The 20,916-nt window shown below is 42.4% G+C and overlaps 1 protein-coding gene across 9 annotated transcripts in view; it reads left to right on the top strand.

Annotated features, from left to right (window-relative positions):
* The window catches only part of TLCD4 (TLC domain containing 4), a 178,809-nt gene that overhangs the window by 20,778 nt on the left and 137,115 nt on the right, over positions 1-20,916 (top strand). For 2 of the 9 annotated variants that reach the window (XM_063652741.1, XM_063652738.1), the window contains exon 1: positions 15,309-15,770. The exons of 2 other annotated variants lie outside the window; for them this stretch is intronic. The gene's annotated coding sequence lies outside the window, so the exon portion shown is untranslated. Of the gene's footprint in view, positions 1-10,310; positions 10,445-14,760; positions 14,818-15,308; positions 15,771-16,008; positions 16,245-20,916 lie in introns of those variants that run through there. 5 more of the 9 variants (XM_054485801.1, XM_054485761.1, XM_054485831.2 and 2 more) reach the window with 5 other exon arrangements.

Genomic DNA, 20,916 nt, shown 5'->3' with positions numbered 1-20,916 from the left:
ACCTGTACAAAGCAAGCTATAAATTTGCTCAAACTCTCAAAGGACAAAAGAGGGAGAGAGAAATTCTCAGCCTTAACTAGGAAAGTTTTGATAAGAAAAGATGGGAGGAAAAGACACTGTGTGTGTTGGGGGCAACATGAGCAAAGGTAGAGATGCAGGAAAATGGAGAATGACTAGTAGTTGGATTTGGCGAGAATGAGTAAAGAGTGTGAACAGTAAAAATGGAAATGTAGGTTTGAGCTCAAATGGTGGACATTAACACATTTCGTTAATAGGCAATAAAGAGTAACAGAACGATTTTGATTTGAGGTGAAAAGAAGATAACCAACAGCAGGTCAGAAGAATTCTGAAGAGGCATGAAGTTGCGGAGAGAGAGAGACAACTTATGAATGACAAGAAAAGAAAAGATATGAGATCACAAGGATTTGAAGACTCTTCTATAACCAATGAATATTTATTGAGGGTGTATTTTGTGTGAAACATGTGGTACTGAGCAATGGGAGAAGAGGGAAAGCAAATTATTAACTTGGTATGTTGCCAGGGACACATAAGAGGAAAAGGGTGGTATACAGGTTTAAATTTGGTGAGTGAGAGTAAGGGTAGAGGAAGTAAGTAAATGAAAAATATGTAGGGAGTCCAACTGACAGAATTTGCTGTGTACTTGGATAGAGAGAGCTGAGCAAGAGGGAGGAGTCTAGGAAAACTGAAGTCTCTAGATTGGGTGATTAGAAGCATGATGACTTCATGAACTCAGAGAAAGAAGAGTATGGAAAGGAGGAGGGATCATGAGTTATATATTTTATTTCATTTGAAGAACCTGGGAAAACATAGTAGAATCTTGGGAATATAGGTCGGAAGCTCAAGAATGAGTTTTAGATGGCATACGTGGAATTGATACCAGATAAACCTTACTGGATTGGGGGAACAGGGAGGACAGGGTTAAGCCAAAGCTAAGATGGACTTCAAGGTAGGTAAGAACCCGGAGTGGGCAGAAGTGAACTGAGCAAAAGGTTAATTGCAAAATTTAGAGCTAAGAATCAAAGCAGAAAAGACCGTTATGTTCTCAGGTTCAAGGAATTATCAAAACTTTGAGATGAAAAGCTCAAGGGCTAGGGGAATGCAGCAAGAGCTAATTGAGAAATGAGAGCAAAAGCAGTGGATAAAGCACTATATATATATATTTGCAGAACTTCCCTTAGCAAGAGTAGTGTACTTGTTTGGAAGAACTACTTTAAAAAAAAATTTTTTTTTTTTGAGACTGAGTCTTGCTTCATTGCCCAGGCTGGAGTGCAGTGGCACGATCTTGGCTCACTGCAACCTCTGCCTCCCAGGTTCAAGTGATTCTCCTGCCTCAGCCTCCCGAGTAGCTGAGATTACAGGCATGCGCCACCATGCCTGTCTAATTTTTATATTTTTAGTAGAGACAGGGTTTCACCACGTTGGCCGGGCTGGTCTTGAGCTGCTGACCTCAGGTGATGCACCCGCCTCAGCCACCCAAAGTGCTGGGATTACAGACGTGAGCCACTGAACCTGGCCAGAAGAACTACTTTAGGTAGGCAGTGAAACTCCATTGGATTTAATCAACAGAAAATGTTTCTTCAACTCCTATGTAGGAAAGAAGAGAGATTGGAAGATAGAGCTGGTAGAAGTTCTACTCAACTTCTCAGGAACCCCCTACTCTTATGTTAAGTTGGGGAGAATCATGAAATGTTTAGAGATAATTTCCTGTAGAAACTAGAGGAAGGGCTGAATTCTGGTTCAGAGAGATGAAGGAATAAGAAGGATGTCAGTGAGTTATTTTTATATTGACATTCTTACAGAATGATTGGGCTTTACTGTTGTAATGGTACAAGCCAAAGAAGACTAAAATTATTAAAACCACATCTAAATTATTTAGGAGACATGATTTTGAACTTCAGCTCTGTTTGTTCATCCCATCCCCTACAAATCAATATCACAAGTGTTGAAATTCGACAGTGGTGTATTTAGCTATTGGTTATGGTTTTTTATTTCCCAAGAATGTCTTGTACGACTAGCAATCAGAATTTACACAATTGTTTTCAAAGTTTCCCATGATACCCTTACAATGTGCATTATTTGTTAAACGAATTAATAATTTGGATTAAGACAAAGTGAACTGAAATCAAGTTCATTTCACCTCTATGTTGATACATTAAGAGGATGACTTTCTCTTTCTGTACTAATAGAACACTGTGTGCCTAAAACAGTGTTAAAAAGCCAAATGCTGATAGATTTTAAAATATCTGGTAGAGGATTTTATCAACAAACCAGAGGGCTTTGTAGGAGCCATAAAAGGGGAGGCAAAGCAGCCCTTTACATCACTTGGCTGTATTTTATTAACTTTAGGTAATTGCTTAGGATAAAGAAGGAGGAGAAACACATCATTCTCTCTAGAATGTAGATTATCAGGTAAGACTCTCCCTCAGCCACAGAACTTTGAGCTTCCTAAGCGAGTTCCTTGACAAGCTGAGAACAGTGGGAACACTTAGATAGCACCCACCTTGCAGGGTGCAATGTAAGTTGCAAAGGTGTACAGATGCTCCTTTACTTAGGATGGTGTTGTGTACTGATAAACCCATCATCAATGGAAAATACACTAAGTCAAAAATGCGTTTAACAGGCCAGGCGCGGTGGCTCACGCCTGTAATCCCAGCACTTTGGGAGGCCGAGGCGGGCGGATCACGAGGTCAGGAGATCGAGACCATTCTGGCTAACATAATGAAACCCCATCTCTACTAAAAATACAAAAAATTAGCCGGGTGAGGTGGCAGGCACCTGTAGTCCCAGTTACTCGGGAGGCTGAGGCAGGAGAATGGCATGAACCCCGGGGGGCGGAGCCTGCAGTGAGCTGAGATGGCGCCACTGTACTCCAGCCTGGGCGACAGCGAGACTCCATCTCAAAAAAAAAAAAGCGTTTAACATGCCTATTCTACTGAACATCATAGCTTAGCCCAGCCCACTTTAAATGTGCTCAGAACATTTTCAGCATGACTCACACCAGAAATCCCAGCTGGGAAGCTGAGGTGGGTGAATTGCTTGAGCCCAGAAGTTCGAGACCAGCCTGGCCAACATGGCGAAACCCCATCTCTACAAAAAATTAGCTGGGCATGGTGGGGTGCACCTGTAGTCCCAGCTACTTGGGAGGTTGAGGCAGGCGTGGATTGATTGATCCCAGATGGTCAAGGCTGCCGTGAGCTCTGATCACACCACTGCACTCCAGCCTGGGTGGCAGAGTGAGACTCTGACCCAATAACAATAAAAAAAATAATACTTTCAGTACAGTATTCAATAAAGTATACAAGATATTCAGTACTTTATTATAAAATAGGATTTGTGTTAGATGATTTCGCCCAGCATCAGGAGAGAGTATAATTGTACCACATATCACCAGCCTGGGAAAAGATCGACTTGACAATGCAGTGAAATGCATTCAGTAGAAGAATCTTGAAGGAATGCATTTCACTGCATTGTAAAGTCGAAAAATTGTTAAGCTGGACTATTGTAAGTCAGGGACTATCTGCATAAGACAGATTTATTGAAAATAAATTCCCTAAAATATCCTTTTCCCTAAAACTAGATTGTCTTCAGGTAATTGATAATCCAGGTGTATTCAGTGATTTCACTCTCAGAACAGTTGTGAGACTTAGAATTGTACTTTGGACTTTAATGTACCGTAATCTTGCCTCCTCCATGGGTGGTGGGTTTTGATAATTAGTCACTTGTCCAGAAAATCTGGATTTTGGGTGAATATATTACTTCATTTGTTTCTAAATTCAGAAAATATTTATTATTTTTTATTGGTGGCAGCAATAGAGACTAATTAGAAAGGACCAGTGCATGGCCGGGCGTGGTGGCTCACGCCTGTAATCCCAGCACTTTGGGAGGCCGAGGCGGGCAGATCACGAGGTCAGGAGATCGAGACCATCCTGGCTAACACAGTGAAACCCCGTCTCTACTGAAAATACAAAAAATTAGCCAGACGTGGTGGCGAGCGCCTGTAGTCCCAGCTACTCGCGAGGCTGAGACAGGAGAATGTCGTGAACCCATGAGGCGGAGCTTGCAGTGAGCCGAGATTGTGCCACTGCACTCCAGAGAGAGACTTCGTCTCAAAAAAAAAAAAAAAAAAAAAAAAAAAAGAAAGAAAGGACGAGTGCAGAAAGAAGACTACTGCAAAGAGGACTAGTTTGGAGGCAGTTGTTCTAATGCAGACACTGAATGCTTCTGTGGGACGAGGAAGAAGTCAATGATGACTCCCAGGTCTTCCTGATGGCTTAGTGGATCTTGTAGCCATGTGGAGAGATAGAGAATCACTGTAGATAATATTCCATTTGAGAATTTGTTATTGAGAAAGGGTCAAATTCTGAAGACCTCAATTTCTATCTATAAATGTTAAGAGGTAAAGTGAGTTTCTTACCTGTAACAAAAGCAATTTCAATGCTAAAAAATCCTGACATTTACTTCAACTTCATTTCAATTAGATATGTTTGTGAAGTTATCTTGTATTTTCTACTTACCACAGAGAATTTTAAAATCTGAGACTTTAAACATAATTTTCCTTATTGAAAATAAATCCCCATAAAATATCCTTTCCCCTAATACTATATTGTTTTCTTTTTAAAATCAAAAAAGGGCCAGGTGTGGTGGCTCGCACCTGTAATCCTACCACTTTGGGAGGCCAAGGCGGGTGGACTGCTTGAGCTCAGGAGTCCGAGACCAGCCTGGGCGACATGGTGAAATTCTGTCTCTACCAAAAATTGGCTGGGCATAGTAGTGCATGCCTGTGGTCCAAGCTACTCGGGCGGCTGAGGTGGGAGGATTGCTTGAACGTGGGATGTGGAAGTTGCAGGGAGCCGAGATGGCACCGCTACGCACCAACCTGAGTGACAGAGTGTGACCCATCTCAAAACAAACAAACAGACAAAACAACAACAACAAAACCAAATAAAAAATTCTTAATATATTGCAAAGTATAAAAAAATATTTTGAAAAGGGATGGCAATGGGTAAATTTTCAAAACCGTTACTTGCTGGAGTACAAAAAATGCTTTTTAATTAAAATGCACAGCATGCAGGTCAAGATTAAGTGGGAGATCTGAATGCAGCATATACATTTTCCATAAAAATAATAACTGTCATTTTCGATGATTCTGACTTCTCATATAGAATGTGTAAAACAGGGACTTCAGTTAGTGATCCACATGATTCATATGTATGGGTTGAGCTGCTTATAGTAACACCATTGCAGGAATGATAGTTGTAATAACATTAGGTAAATTTTTTGGGAGATAAGAAATTTGTAAGGGAGATAATATGTTTGCATATTTAACAACAGTCATAAAAATTGCTCTTTTAGTCCGGGCGCGGTGGCTCACGCCTGTAATCCCAGCACTTTGGGAGGCCAAGGCGTGTGGATCACGAGGTCAGGAGATCGAGACCATTCTGGCTAACACGGTGAAACCCTGTCTCTACTAAAAATACAAAAAATTAGGTGGGCGTGGTGGCACGCACCCGTAGTCCCAGCTACTCCGGAGGCTGAGGCAGGAGAATGGCGTGAACCCAGGAGGCGGAGCTTGCAGTGAGCCGAGATTGCGCCACTGCACTTCAGCCTGGGCGATAGAGCGAGACCTGTCTTAAACAAACAAACAAACAAAATTTGCTCTTTTAATTTTTAATTATTTTTAGGGTAGTTTTTTGTCTCTATGAAGTGGTTGGTTTATATCACTACAAAAATATGATTCTTTTGGAATTGAATATTTTAGCAGGGGGTGGCAGTAGAGCAGGGGCTCTTTATACTAAGGAATATTTCTAAATTCTAAAGTTGTATTTAGCTATGAGGTCTATGAAAACTACTTATGAATAGTTTATCAACTTTATTTTAAAAAATCGTACATAGGAACAGGATAGGGAACATGTTAGTTCTGATTTTAATCATATTGATGTATGGGTTCTTCATGTTTCAAAACAGTAAGCAGGAATTTTTATATGCTGATAAACAGTGATACTCTAGTATTATCCAAGCAACATCTATTAACATGGCATTTTAGATCTAGAATTAAACAAAAAAAGATATAGCTTTGTAAATTTCCCTCTTTTTCAAAAATGATGGTGGGGAGACCAATCTGAAGAGGCTGTAGTGAGAGATGAATGCTCCAAAGTCAGAGAGTAGTGAGAAAGTAGAATAACAATATGTTTATGGGATGAGGTTGGTTTTAATTTGCATATAGTTTTACAAATGAAGACCATTTATAATGTGTAAAGGTCCTTTATTTTTCTTTTTCTGTGATATCTGTTCATGTTTTCTAATTTTCTCTCGAGTGTCTGGTCTTTTTCTTCTTTGATATATACGCTTCTTATATATTTATCTGTGATTTGAATATCAGATATTTTTTCCAGTTTGTAATTTGTGTCTTATCCTTGCTTATGCTATTATTGTTATTTTTGCCAGGTAGTAGTTTCTGATTTTTTAATTAGTTAGATTTATTAATCTTTTATGGCTTTTAGATTTTGAGTCACAGTTAGGCCTTCCCATTCCTTTTACAAATTCCAAGGTAAGGAGAGAATTCATCCATATTTTCTTGGAATGCATTTTTTTGTTTTTGTTTCTGTTTTGCTCTGTCATCCACGTGGGAGTGCAGTGGTGCAATCATGGCTCACTCTGGTTTTGACCTTCTGGGCTCAGCCATCTTCCCACCTCATTTTTTGATTTTTTCTAGAGAGGAGGTCTCATTATGTTGCCCAGGCTGGTATCAAACTCCTGGGCTTAAGCAATCCTCCCGTCTTGGCCTCCCAAAATGCTGGCATTATAGGTGTGAGCCACCATCCCTGGCCTTTGTAATACATTTGTATATTCATATTCTGCATTTAAGTCTTTGGCCCATTTGGAATATTTACTAGCACACAGAATGAGACATAGATTTAACTTTATTTTTTCCAGGTGCTATCCATTTATTCAAGTGTCCATCTTACCCCACTGACTTGAGACGCTGCTTATTTGGGTCTATTTCTGGGCTTTCTATTTAATTCCATTAGCCTATCTATTCCAATGGAAATCCCAAAGTATTAATTATTGAGATTCTGTAGTATTTTTTAATATATAGAAGGTTATTCCTTTCTCACTGATCTTTTAAAAATTGTTCTTCTGGTAAACTTCTTTGTTTACTTTCCCATGTGGACTTTGGAATCATTTTGTCCTATTCCAGAAAATTGCCAATTAGTGTTTTCATTGATAGTGTAATACATTTAAAAATTAGGGGCGCGTGCAGTGGCTCACACCTGTGATCCCAGAACTTTGAGAGGCTGAGGTGGGCAGATAGCTTGAGCTTAGGAGTTTGAGACCAGCCTGGGCAACAAGGCAAAAACCCCGTCTCTGCAAAAAATACAAAAATTAGCCAGACCTGGTGGGTGTGCCTACAGTCCCAGCTATCCAGGAGGCTGAGGTGGGAAGACTGTTTGGGCCCAGGAGGTTGATGCTACAGGGAGGGAGATCTCATTTGAGCCAAAATTGTGCCACTGCCCTCCAGCCTAGGCGACAGAGTGAAACCCTGCCTTTAAATAAATAAATAAATAAAATTAAAACTTAGAGAGAGCATTTACATACATTGACTTTTTCTCTCCAAAAACCTGGTCTGAGTTTCATTTGTTCAAATCTTCTCTTGTGTCCTGCAGGAGTGTTTTAATGTTTTTCGCATGGAAGTTTTGCATTTTTTTTTTTTTTTGAGATGGAATCTCGCTCTGTCGCCCAGGCTGGAGTTCAGTGGTGTGATCTCTGCTTACTGCAACCTCCACCTCCTGGGTTCAAGGGATTCTCCCACCTCAGCCTCCCAAGTAGCTGGGACTACAGGCATGTGCAACCATACCTAGCTAATTTTTTGTATTTTTAGTAGAGATGGGGTTTCACCATGTTGGCCAGGCTGGTCTTGAACTCCTGACCTCAAGTAATTCACCTGCCTCAGCCTCCCAAAGTGCTGGTATTACAGGCGTGAGTCACCGTGCCCAGCCAGTTTTGCATATTTTTTATTAATTACCCCTACACACTTTTCGTTGCAATTATGTGGGTCTTTTTCTTTTTTTATTTTGTAAGAGTATTGTTTATCTGTGTGTTTGTACTACATACACATAATGTGTGTATGCATATATATATATATATATACACAAACAATTTTGGTAAATTAATTTTTTTCCTGCTCCCACACTTAAATTTTTTATTATTTATATATTTTTTAGTTGATATTTTAGGTGTACATATACATGTGAGGATATACATATGTATACCAAAAAATCAACTGAAAAAAATGTATATTTAAAAAATATATATATTTTACTTGATTTATAGGTATATAATCATATAATATAGAAATGACAATTTTACACTTTTTTTTCAATAGTTATATCTTTACTTTCTGTCTTTCTTCTAGTTCCTTTGACTGATACTTTCAGCACCACATTAATTAGTAGGGGAAGAACGAGCAACCCTTTTGTCCTGTTGACCTGAGCAGGAATCCTCCAAATTTCCCTATTAAATTTGAAGCTGGGTTTGAATTTTAAAATTAATTTCTAGTAAGACATTACTACTTTGCTTTATATGAGAAATGGAAAATTTCATCCAACAATAAAATCCCTAAATGTCCAACAATAAGGGATTGGTTAAATCATTATGTTAAATTCATTGAATGTAACAGAGCACTTACAAAATATGTAGTTTTAATCTTTTTGTCATTGAAATAAAACCCAAAGTATATGCAAGTATGCATGGAAAAATATCGAGGAGGATATTCAATAAATGGATTTAGGCCAGGTGCGGTGGGTGGCTTACGCCTGTAATCCCAGCACTTTGGGAGGCCAAGATGGGCAGATTACTTGAGTCCAGGAGTTCAAGACCAACCTGCACAACATGGCAACACTCTGTCTCTACAAAAAATTTTAAAAAGTAGCCAGGTGTGATGGCGCATGCCTGTAGTGCATGCCTCCTACAGGTGGAGGTTGCAGTGGGCTGAGATTGCCCCATGCACTCTAGCCTGGGCAACACAGCAAGACTCTGTCTCAAAAGAAAAGTAAAAAAAAAAAAAAAAAAAGGATCTAAAAGTTATAAGCATATAAACTGGTAATTGATAACATAAATTTCAACTAATTTATAAAATCTAAAAATATCCATAACATTTTAGCATAATTTAAAAATGTTAGAGATTTATGAAAAATTGGCCAGGTGTGGTGGCTCATTCCTGTAATCCCAGTGCTTTGGGAGGCCAAAGCAGGAGGATTGCTTGAGGCAAGGTGTTTGAGACCAGCCTAGGCAACAGAGCAAGACTCTATCTCCACATAAAATAAAAAAAAAATTATCTGGGTGTGGTAGTGTGCTACTCAGGAGGCTGAGGTGGGAGGACTGTTTGACCCTGCAGCTCAAGATTACGGTGAGCTATGCTCACACCACTGCACTCCAGCCTGGGAGACAGACAGATTGTGTCTCTTAAAACAAAACAAAACAAAACAAAAAAAAGAAAAGGAAAGAAAGGAAAGAAATTTACAAAATAAGAACTGTGTTCTTTGTTCTGGATCCCTTTCTGTTATCAATTTTTTTCATAATGAAAAAATAAGCCTCTCCTGTTTAATTATGGAATGACCAGAGGTGTTTATCATGTATTCTTTGCAAAATGACATGAAAATGATAGTGTAGAAAGATGTTTACAAGATATAAGCCACAAGGAAAAAGGGAATAGGAGAAAAGTCTACAACAGATAAGAGATTTCAATAAATTGTAAAAGCCAGAAATTGGACAGAGAAGTGATAACTGGCTTGGCAAAATGGAAGAGAGGCTAACCTCAGCGCTTGGAGGAAACTTAGCACTTGATGGTGCAGAGTACTGTGGAAGGCAGGGGCAGGGCACAGGCTGAAAAAGGAAGATTGCTGTATAATGGTTTACTAGGCTTTTGGACCCCTGGGTCCCTTCTCCACCTCATTCAGGCAGCCTGCACTCATGCCCTCCACCCTAACACTACCACTATCAATGCAATCCCTCTATGAGGTTAGAAGTTTCTTCTCTGGAGAAAGGAGTTTATCCTTTGGTGAAGAGTTCTCATAAACAAAAAGTCTAACCAGAGAGTGGGAAAGAGCCCTTGGAAATAACAAATGTGTTTGAAATAGAAACTTTGGTGGAAGATAAGGTTAAGGAATTATTTTGGTCAAGGATGTCTCAATCTTGGCACAGTTGCCATCTGGTGCTGGAAATTCTTTGTGTGGAAGTTTGCTCTGTGTATTGTATGATGGTTAGCAGCATCCGTGGCTTCTACTTACTAGATGCCAGACTATCCCCCTCTTTCCTGTGGCGACAACCAAGAATATCTCCAGACCTTGCCACGTGTCTCCTGGGGCAGCGGAATCAACCTTCTCCTCCTTCTGCCCTGCTTGAGAACCTCTATCTCAGACAATAGGTAAGAAAGACACAGAGATGATCAATAGGATAAAAGGACAATACATTTAGAGAATAATATAGATGTTCCAATAACCTGCTAACAAGAATTCACAAAAAGAATAGAGAAAATGGAAGGGAGGAAAACAGCAAATAAATAAAAGAAAAAATTTGCAAATGAGATTTTTTGCAAAAAAGACCTATTTGTAAGGTGCATCAATATGACATTTCAGACTACTAGGGAAAATGGAAGATTCTAGAAAGAAAAATAGGTCAGATACAGAGGAGTGGGAACTAGAAAGGCATTAGACATTTCAATGGCAACACTGGAAAAATGCTTTCAAAATACTGACAGAAAATGATTTTCAATCCATCTAAATTATCAGTCAGGAATAAGAGTAGAATGAAGACATTTTCAGACATGTAAGTACTCTAAAAATTTACCGTCTATGTACCTCTTCTGAGTAAGCTACTGGAGTCTGTGATCTGGCAAAATAAAAGAGTAAACTGAAAGTTGTGTGTTTGGGCATTGGAAGATATTATTGATGGGCATTTCATAGATATGTTGAAACATTTGTATCTAAAATTTAGGTTAGATACATTTTTATTTTATTTATTTATTTATTCTTGTAGAGACGTAGTCTTACTAGGTTGCCCTGGCTGGTCTTAAACTCCTGACCTCAAGCAATCCTCCTGCCTTGGCCTCCCAAAGTGTTGGAATTACAGTTGTGAGCCACTGCATCCAACCTTAGCTACATTTCTTTTTCTTTCTTTCTTTTTTTTTTTTTTTTTGAGACGGAGTCTTGCTCTGTTGCCCAGGCTGGAGTGCAGTGGCACGATCTCAGCTCACTGCAACCTCTGCCTCCTGGGTTCAAGCGATTCTCCTGTCTCAGCCTCCCGAGTAGCTGGGATTACATGCGTGCGCCACTACGCCTGTCTACTTTTTGTATTTTTAGTAGATACGGGGTTTCGCCATGTTGGCCAGGCTGGTCTCAACCTCCTAACCTCAGGTGATCTGCCAGCCTAGGCCTCCCAAAGTGCTGGGATTACAGGCATGAACCACCGCACCTGGCCCCTAATTGTTGATTTGAGTGAACATTGTAATATGGTTATGTTGCAAGGAAGCATGAGGGCAAAGTTGTTGTGGTGGTGGGTAAAAGAGCTAAATCCTCCAATACCATAAGATGTCAATAAATAATGTGTAAAACTGAAAATCAAGAAATTCTGTTACAAGGTTATCATTTAGGAGATGAAGAACATGGTAGGGTTGTGTGGAATGTAGGGTGAAGACAGGTGGGGAGAAGCAGGGCAGGGGGCTGATGGCACTCATTGATGTTTTTTGTTATAAGCCTTTAAGAATTATTTGATTTTTCACTTATGTGTGTTACTTTCACTAAAAATAAAAATGCAAACAAAACAATACACATACATTGTAGAAAAGATATCACATATAATAAAATGCGCAAAAAGAACATAAAAATTTGTCCAGAATCTCATCCATCCAGAAAACTGAGTGTGCCTGTAGTCTCAGCTATTTAAGAGGCTAAATGGGGAGGATTGTTTCTATATTTTACGGGCTGCCTGCATAGATGCCTGGGAGTTAGAGGCTGTCATGTGATGTGGTATCTGTGACTGGCCACTGTACTCCTGTACCCCAGCATGGGCAGCATAGCAGAAGGGTCTTAAAAAAAAAAAGTCTCACCCACCCAGAGATAACTACTGGTAATATCTTGAAATAGTTTCATCTGAAAACAAACGAAAGTACTTTTAAAAAAACCTTTTGGTTTGTTTGTTTGTTTGTTTGTTTAGAGACAGGGTCTCACTCTGTTACCCAGGCTGGAGTGCAGTGGTGCAATATCAGCTCACTGCAGCCTCCAACTCCTGGTCTCAAGCAATCCTCCTGCCTCAGTCTCCCAAAGCACTTGGGATTATAGACATAAGCCAGTGTGCCTGGTGAAAGTATTTTTAAACACTTATAAAACTTTACAAACACTCTTAATACACTGAAACTACCAACACATGAAAAAGTAGTGCTTGGGGTTATTCATTTTTTAGTAACTCAACCTTTCTGATCAAAATGTTTGGCGTCATTTAGTTTGTATCTTCACTAACAGAGCAGAGTGGAGAATTAAGGCAACTTCTCAAAATATTTTTGCTTTAATTATAATATTTAGAAAAAAACAGCTTTTGGTCTTAGTTTTTCAAACAATTGGTTCTATTCAGAAGATTAAGAATTGTGGAAAATAAATTCATCAGGAAAACTTACTTCATTTAAAACAGTTTTTGGCTGGGCATGGTAGCCTGTAATCCCAGCACTTTGGGAAGTCGAGGTGGGTGGATCACTTGAGGTCAGCAGTTCGGGACCAGCCTAGCCAACATGGTGAAACTGCGTCTCTACTAGAAATACAAAAATTAGCCAAGCATGGTGGTGCGTGCCTGTAATCCCAGCTATTCGGGAGGCTGAAGCACGAGATCTGAAACTGGAAGGCGGAGGTTGCAGTGAGCCGAGATGGCACCACTGCACTCCAGCCTGGGCAACAGAGCAAGACCCTGTCTCAAAGAAAAAAAAAGAGTTTTTGTATTTGTTTCCCATTTCAAGTGTGGATAAATACTTTCATTTCTCTGATCTGTTTGCTTGAACTGTTTCAGTGAATAACAATATAAAAAGTGCAATTCAGTCTTTATACATCCCATTTAAAATGCAGAAAAACTTCATATGGTAAATACAGAATTCTAAGAAAGTATCCTTGGAAAGGGAATATTGGTGAAACAATTAATAATAAAGATTTAATGAACTGGAGATATATGTGTATGTATATATATATATACATATATATATAATATGTTTGTTTTTGAGACAGAGTTTCGCTCTTGTTGCCCAGGATGGAGTGCTATGGTGCGATCTCAGCTCACCACAACCTCTGCCTCTCGGGTTCAAGCGATTTTCCTACCTCAGCCTCTCGAGTAGCTGAGATTATAGGCAAGCACCACCATGCCTGGCTAATTTTTTATATTTTTAGTAGAGACGGGGTTTCTCCATGTTGGTCAGGCTGGTCTCGAACTCCCAACCTCAGGTGATCTGCCCGCCTCAGCCTCCCAAAGTGCTGGGATTACAGGCGTGAGCCACTGCACCCAGCCATGAACTGTATATTTTTAAAGAGATTAAGCTACTCTGAATTTTTCAGGAAAAAATACAGTTGATGTATTCTTCTACCTCCTAAGGTCACTGAGTTTTAATTAGCTTAAAACTTGCAACATTCAACTACTATTTACTGAATTCCTCTCATAGCTCAGGCCTTGTCCTTGATATATTAACTTACATGTTCTGTACAATCTCAAAAACAATCTTACAGATTTCATGATGCATTTGTAGAGGCCTAATATGAAGGAATATAGTGGGACATAGAGTATAGCGGATTTCTGTGGGTTTACCTGGCCTTGGTTACTGCTGTTGGTGTTAGAGAATTATGCATATCAAAGATAATGATGGTGCATTTATCAGGAAAGAACAGAGCTACTATCGGCCACCAGAGACTAGCATGGGAGAGTTTCTGTAGGAGGTAGTGTTGATACAGAGTCTTGAGAGGACACTGTGAAATTGGTATTTTCTGGGCTGACTTCACAGATGTTCACATATAACCATCCTGCCCACAGAGAGTTATGAAATAGCTATGTGAGTGCACAAGGTAGCTATTGCACAAACCAAAGTTGTCAGGTACTGCACATATTGTGAAGGAACTATGATGGGACACCGTGTGGTTCAAAGAGCACTGGTGCCCTGGTACGTCCTGAGAATCTTGGGGAGAAAAAGGGGAACACGCATTTGGGGGCCTGAAGGATCTTTCTCTCTGCTTGACTGCAGGGCAGGTTTCTGTCCCTCCCTGTTCCGTGGTATAGATTTTGTCTTTTCCACATCAGTCCAGGTCTTCAGAGTCACTATGAATTATTATTCCCATTTTATGGATGAAGAAATTGAGCCTTAGTGAGGTTCAGTTAGCTAAAGACACACAACTCTAACAAACTGACAGAATTCCAGGTTCTGATTTAAATTCTATTGCCCTCTCTTGAAAATAAACATGGACAGCTTATATGAGCTTTTGTGTATATATTTTCTGGTCTAAATCTGCGGCAGATATGTGTGTCTTTCAGTGCATGTATATAGTAGATCAAATATGTTAGCTTTATTGACATTTCTTAGAAATAAATATCCTGTTATCAATGATAGTGTTTACAAATTATTTATTTAGAACTTACCTCTTTTCAAGAAAAGGCCTTGTGATTGCTTTCTGCGAATTATAATGCATGAATATACCTCTTTATTATTTTGTTTTGTTTCAGACAATTATCTCTGGTTGATTCAGATCACTTGGAGGCTTTTGAGGCTGTATATAACGGGTGAGAACATCTATTTAATGTCAAACTTTATCTACTAGGCAACTTGGAATTCTCAGCCAGCACCAAATATTCAAATCCAACTTCCACACCCCGACAACAGAGGGGTTCCGGGTGTAGGTGGAGTGCTGGTGCACCCATGAGGGTGTTTTTCAGGAATTCCGGAGGTGGTGCTGGAGAGAACACGCTTCTTCTTCACGCGCCCCCTACCAGTTTGGTATGCACCTGCAGCCCCAAAGAAGAACTGGCGGGACTCGAGTGTGGCCGTGTCAGACGTGGCAAGAAAAACCAGCAGTTGCCTTTTCATCTCTTTTCTGATGATCTAACCATGAAGTCCCCAGTATTTGAGCATTTAAGGCAGAATGTAAATTCATCATTTAAGAAGATTTTTTGTTATGTGGCTAGCCCAGGTACTGACCGCTGCGGGGGCGGGCTCACACAGTTCCCCCCGTGGCAAGTTTTGTGACTTGCTTTGGAAAACCCGGGAACTGCACCCTCTGCCCTTGGCAAGGTGTGAGCTTCCAGGATCTCTCCGCTGCGACTTCGGGTGTTAGGGTTTTTGGGCTCTTTCCGAGACCCAAGTTCCAGCACAAGAAGGTCTGCTCTGCGGCCGGCCTCGGGGCCCCGCCCACTTTGGCCAGGGTCGGAGCCGCCCGGAGCGGGAGCAGGAGCCCGAGCGGCCGCGGCCCCTTTAAGGAGCCGCTCTGCGGTAACCCGAGCCCGCAGTCCGGGCGGGCGCGACGGCCGCGGCGGTAGCTGGAGCCTCCGCGACTGCACCTCCAAGCGGCCCGGAACCCGCGGCTTCCCTGGCTCCCGCGAGCATCTCACCGGGCGGCACTGGCCAGCGCCAGCCCTCGGGCCGGCCCGGATGACCAAACGCCTGTAGACACCCGCCGCCCTCTCCCGGCTCGGCGCAGCCGCCGCCCGCGCGCGACTCGCCCCGGGACCCGGCACAGGTGACGCTGTTTGGAGGGGGGGTTGGGGAGGAAGGCGGGCTTGCCTCTCCCCGCGGCTCCCCCGCGCCGGCCGCCAAGCGCAGCCCGCGGAGAGGGGCGCCGCGGCTTCCCGCCCCTGGCCTAGCGCGGCCGAGGGCTCCTGCGCCTGGAGGCTGGGTGGGCGTCCGGCGCGCGGAAGGCGGCCCGGGGTTTCCGGGCGGGCTCCGGCAGGTGTGTGCGGCAGGCTCAGCATCGTCCCCGCCCGGCGGGCCACGGCGTCGCTCCGGGAGCAGATGGTGTCCCGGGGCTCGCGGCCCCCGCGCCGCCCGGGCACCACGCATTCCTCTCGCGTTTCTCGGGCTGCACGATTCGGGCTGCCCTGTCTGCCTGGCGGTGCCTTTCGGGTCTGAGCTTAAAGCGGGTGGGTGCAAACCTTTGGGCATCCAGGGAGAGCTTTCTTGTTAGAGCCCACACACAATCAGGCGCATCAAGTGGGTAAGTCCCCCTCCCCCGCCGCCACCTTCTGAAACAAGTAGCTCTTATTTACCCTTGCAGTTCTCAAGTGGGTCCCATTTTTAGCCACCGAGTGCTGAAAAGTCTAGTGGGAAGGGACCAGGCGGAGAGTCGGAGGGAGAAATTGGTTTCTATTTCCATCTCTACCACTGTAACCCCTAAGTGCCTCGGTTTACCCAGCCATGAAATGGGATTCGTAATGCCAGCAGTTTCCTACCCCTCCAAGACGGCAGAAAAACCTCTGTGAAAACACTTTGAGTCTAAGTTCATTTAAGAGTCACTGTTGCTGGTCTGTATATTTTTAATTGTACTCACATTTGAGTGTTAATGTGGTGCACACTTTTATATGAAATTATGAAATTTACTTTAAAGACTGATCTTGGATAATGTTTAATCCAAATACCAGTTTGGAGAAGATGGAAAAGTTTGTGTGGACGTTAGGAATTGATGTGTGAAATAGGAAAAAAAGATTTAATAAAATCTTTACGCAGTCATAAATGGAGTTGAGAAAAATGGACCTTGGATTGTGGTGTTTTAAGTGAGTTACTCCCATGCCAGCACATGGTGTGGATTGAAATGTAGCTTCATCTTTGTGTAGCCGATTAAGGTAATAAGTTAGAGAATCCCAGCTCCCTTTTAAGTGTGCTATATATGAGGAATTTTTATCCTTGCTTATCTTTTCCTTAAATTGGGTGAAACGAAATTAGAAAAGTTTATTCCCGCCATGTTAGAAAATATGAAAGAATGGGTGAAGAACCATGGATTTTAGTTTATTTGCCACGCCCCTCCTGTGCCGTCTGATAACCCAGAGAATATTTTGAGGGTGCTTCTATTTTTTTCTACGCCTGCAACTCCTTTTGTCCCATTACCTCCCTCTGGAGTTTGAATCTTTACTGTCCTCATCCTTGAGATGAATTTTATCTGTTTAGGCTGGATGCCTCTGACCCAGCTGCCCAATCAGTCATTATTTATTTACAGTATTAGATTTCCATTTATATTCATTTCACTCTAAGCCTTCTTTACCCTGGTGGAAAGAATAATGGGTCTTTGCTGCTAATGCTTTATACTTGGAGGTGACTAAGAATGGCATGCTCAGGGTGCTGAGACTAATGCAAACCCTAGGGAAGCTAGGTCTTCACTGGAGTCTTCTGAATAGGTCCTGGAGTACAGATGCAAGAGTTGGCCTGTCTTTTCCTTGATTTTCTGAAATCTCCACTGGGTAAATTCATCTGATTGCCAAGGGAAGTCTTGTGAGCAGGGAGCTATCAGAAATCTGTGTTAGACTGATTAAGAGCCTTCCCTGCAAAAGAGTGGGGAGAAAGAAGTAGTGGCTTTGTAGGTGTTGGAGAGTCCTCCCTGTAACCAGATAACTAGTAAAGGATCCCTAGATTCCCAATTGAGAAATGGGAAAGGGTTGGGTTTCAAAAGGGAAGTGGCACAGCTTCTAGGCAGGTTTGGGAATGTACCTGAGGTTTGATGGGCCCTTCTCCCTCTTTCTCTTTGAGAGTGTTTCTGGCTCCTCAGAGTCAAGCACAGCTGTCTTAACAGTTTTCAGACCTGTTTACTCTCCTCCTTGGGAGGCCCAGCCTTCATGTTCCTCTCTCAAAGCTGGCCTTACATGTTTTAGAGGAAAACGGGCAGTTTAGTTTGTAAGAAACTCTTTAGACCTCGGTGTCTCTCCCCACCCTTCTTTCCAAATTAGTCCCACGTCCTACAGATGAAGGATTCGTTTAGGCTTCAATATCTCAAACTGGGATACTCAGTTTGGCTGAGAAGAGTAAACTGAACAGTCTACACTAAGATATGAAAAGCTAGCTTTTCTGTTGAGGAAGATAATGAATTAATTGTCTGGGTGAGAATTGTGGGCATTTGGACAAAGGAGGGCCAGACTGGGGGTGGAGTTGTGCTGGACAACTTGTGCCCTCGTCCTTGAGAGAGGAAAGGATACCACCAAACTAGTGCAGTCACCTTGTTGTGCTTTTTCTTCTTCCATTTGCCTTGAGAGAAGAAGAAGATAGCAGTATGGAGGTGGAGTCACCATCTGTTCTCAAGGATGGGAAACAGACTTTAACTGAACATTAGGAATGAGCTGTATTCACCTGGCATTGGTATCAGGCGCTGGATGGATTACACCAGAGAATACATTACATCAGGAAAGTAAGGCTAATTTTGTAAGAAAGTCTAGGTATTTCCAGAGTGACTTTGGTGGTATTTTTTCTTGTTGAGGATGAAAGGTTGCACACAAAGAAATGGAGGCCTACTGCTCTGAGGCTTGTTATTCCTGGTGAGACAGTTGGATGTGGTGCAAGCAGATCCCAGACCTGATCAGGCAGGATAAGGCAGGAATAGCAAAAGGTGTTTCTTTGTTCAGAACATTGGTCTGTTCACGGAGAAGGCAATCCTGTGGATATATAAGAAGGAGCTTCTGAACCGGTGTAAAAGGCCAAAGCTTTTGAAAACAGCCAACGAAGAAGACACGTGGAAGGCTGTTGAGAGCTTGAGCCAGCACGGGAGGAAGGGAATCCCGGACAATGGGACCAATATCATGGGTGGAGTTTGACTAGGTGGACAAAGGCTTCTCTAAAGCAGTGTTTCAAACATTTTCAGACTACAACAGTACAAAATGCATTTTTACACTGAGACCCAGGGCATAGCAAGTATATGTGTATGTGAAACTAGTTTCTATTTCTATTGTATTTCTGTTTCTAGTCTGTGTTCTTAAAAACTCATAACGTGTTAGTGGATCACAGTCCACTGTATGGAAACCACTTGTTCAATGGGTAGAAAAACAGGGTGCAGTGCAGCAGACTGGGCGGGGGGGTGGATTGGAGATACTGGAGGAGGTGTGGGGAGCATAGAATTGATTGAGCACTACCTGGACCCCTGTCGGTGGGAGAGAAGGAAGTGTAGAGACTCATCTTGTGTCTGATAGGTGCAGAACTCACATAGATGAAATGATGGAACAGATGCAGAAGAGGGGACTTTCCACCAGTTCTACTCACTTCAAAGCAAAATGATTGGCTTTAAGGAAGAGGAAATGTGCAAGGAGTGAACTTGGATATGTAAGCAGATTTCTTTAGAGCAGTAAGATTTTCCTCTGTAGGCTTAATGAGGAGGCAAAAGGACCCAGAACAAATTGGCTGATGAATTTAGGTCATGTCCACTTTCATGGCTGGATAGGGAGCAGAGGGGCTTGTAGTGCGGGGAGGGTGAGTAGGAGGCTCACACCTCCCCTTACAGTTTTGAGAAGTTTGAGCAGAAGCAGCGGATGGAATGTGTTTTGAAACCCCATTTGCTGATCAAACTCGTTAGGAAGTTGGCTGCTTGCCTCACAGAGAATTTGAAAAGTATTCTTTTTTTGTTTTTGAGACAGGGTCTCGCTTTGTCAATCAGGCTGGAGTGTAGTGGCACGGTCTTGGCCCACTGCAACTTCTGCCTCCCGGCTTCAAGTGATTCTCCTGCCTCACCCTCCCAAGTAGCTGGGATTACAGGCACCCGCCACCACCCCGGGCTAATTTTGTGTTTTTGGTGGAGACAGGGTTTCACCATGTTGGCCAGGCTGGTCTCAACTCCTGGCCTCAAGTGATCCGCCCAACTCAGCCTCCCAAAATGTTGGGATTACAGGCGTGAGCCACCGTGCTCAGCCTGAAAAGTATTCTTATCACATTTTATAAAAGGGCTAGACTGTCAGGACTTCCTTAGAAGTATAGATCTGTGATCAAATTCCAATCATCATTTATAGCCTTTGGGGGTCGGTCATCTAAACAGCTTCTTGGAGAAACTGATGAGGCAACCAGCAATTGTGAGTTAATTCCGGTATTTGCCCTGGAGTTAATCAAGGGCAGAGTCTATCTGTTGGCTTTTGATTTCCTTTTCATGACTATCAACATCTGGCTACAACACTGAACACTCCTAGCAGCAAGAAAAGCCTGGAGGAAAAGTACACAGGTGGCTGGCGCGGTGGCTGACGCCTATAATCCCAGCATGGAGGTGGGCAGATCACCTGAGGTGAAGAGTTTGAGACCAGTCTGGCCCACCCACATGGTGAAACCCCGTCTCTACTGAAAAAAATACAAAAATTAGCCAGACATGGTGGCATGTGCCTGTAGTCCCAGCTATTCGGGAGGCTGAGGCCAGAGAATCGCTTGAACCTGGGCGCAGAGGTTGTAGTGAGCCGAGATTGTGCCACCGCACTCCAACCTGGGCAATAGAGTGGGACTCTGTCTAAAACAAAACAAACAAAACAAAGGTACACAGGTATCAGAGTTCACCCCAGCAGTTGCTTAGTGACTGCTTGCTTTTATCATTGATATTCCGACCTAGTTGGAGCCTGCCCTTGACCTGACCTTGCCTTATCAGATTTTCTTACCTTAGTTGATGTTTTCAGTGTTTGACTTCACCCTTCCTCAGCTGTCTGGTATTTATCTAATGCTTTCAACTCTGGTTTCTCTGTTATCTCTGACAACTCTCCCCCCATCCCCCACCAACTGCCTTGTGGTGTCCACCTGACTCCATGGAGCTCAATTCTGGGTCCTGGCTTGTGCCATGTTACTATTCATTGAATTCTGCCATGGCAAACCGTAGGAAAAACTGCACATTGATGAGTTTATGCATTTATTAATTTAACTTTAAAATTTTGGGGACCTGGAGAAAC

Source organism: Pongo pygmaeus, chromosome 1, assembly GCF_028885625.2.
Source record: "Pongo pygmaeus isolate AG05252 chromosome 1, NHGRI_mPonPyg2-v2.0_pri, whole genome shotgun sequence".
Taxonomy (NCBI): Eukaryota; Metazoa; Chordata; class Mammalia; order Primates; family Hominidae; genus Pongo; species Pongo pygmaeus.
This window is presented reverse-complemented; position numbering and strand designations above follow the sequence as displayed.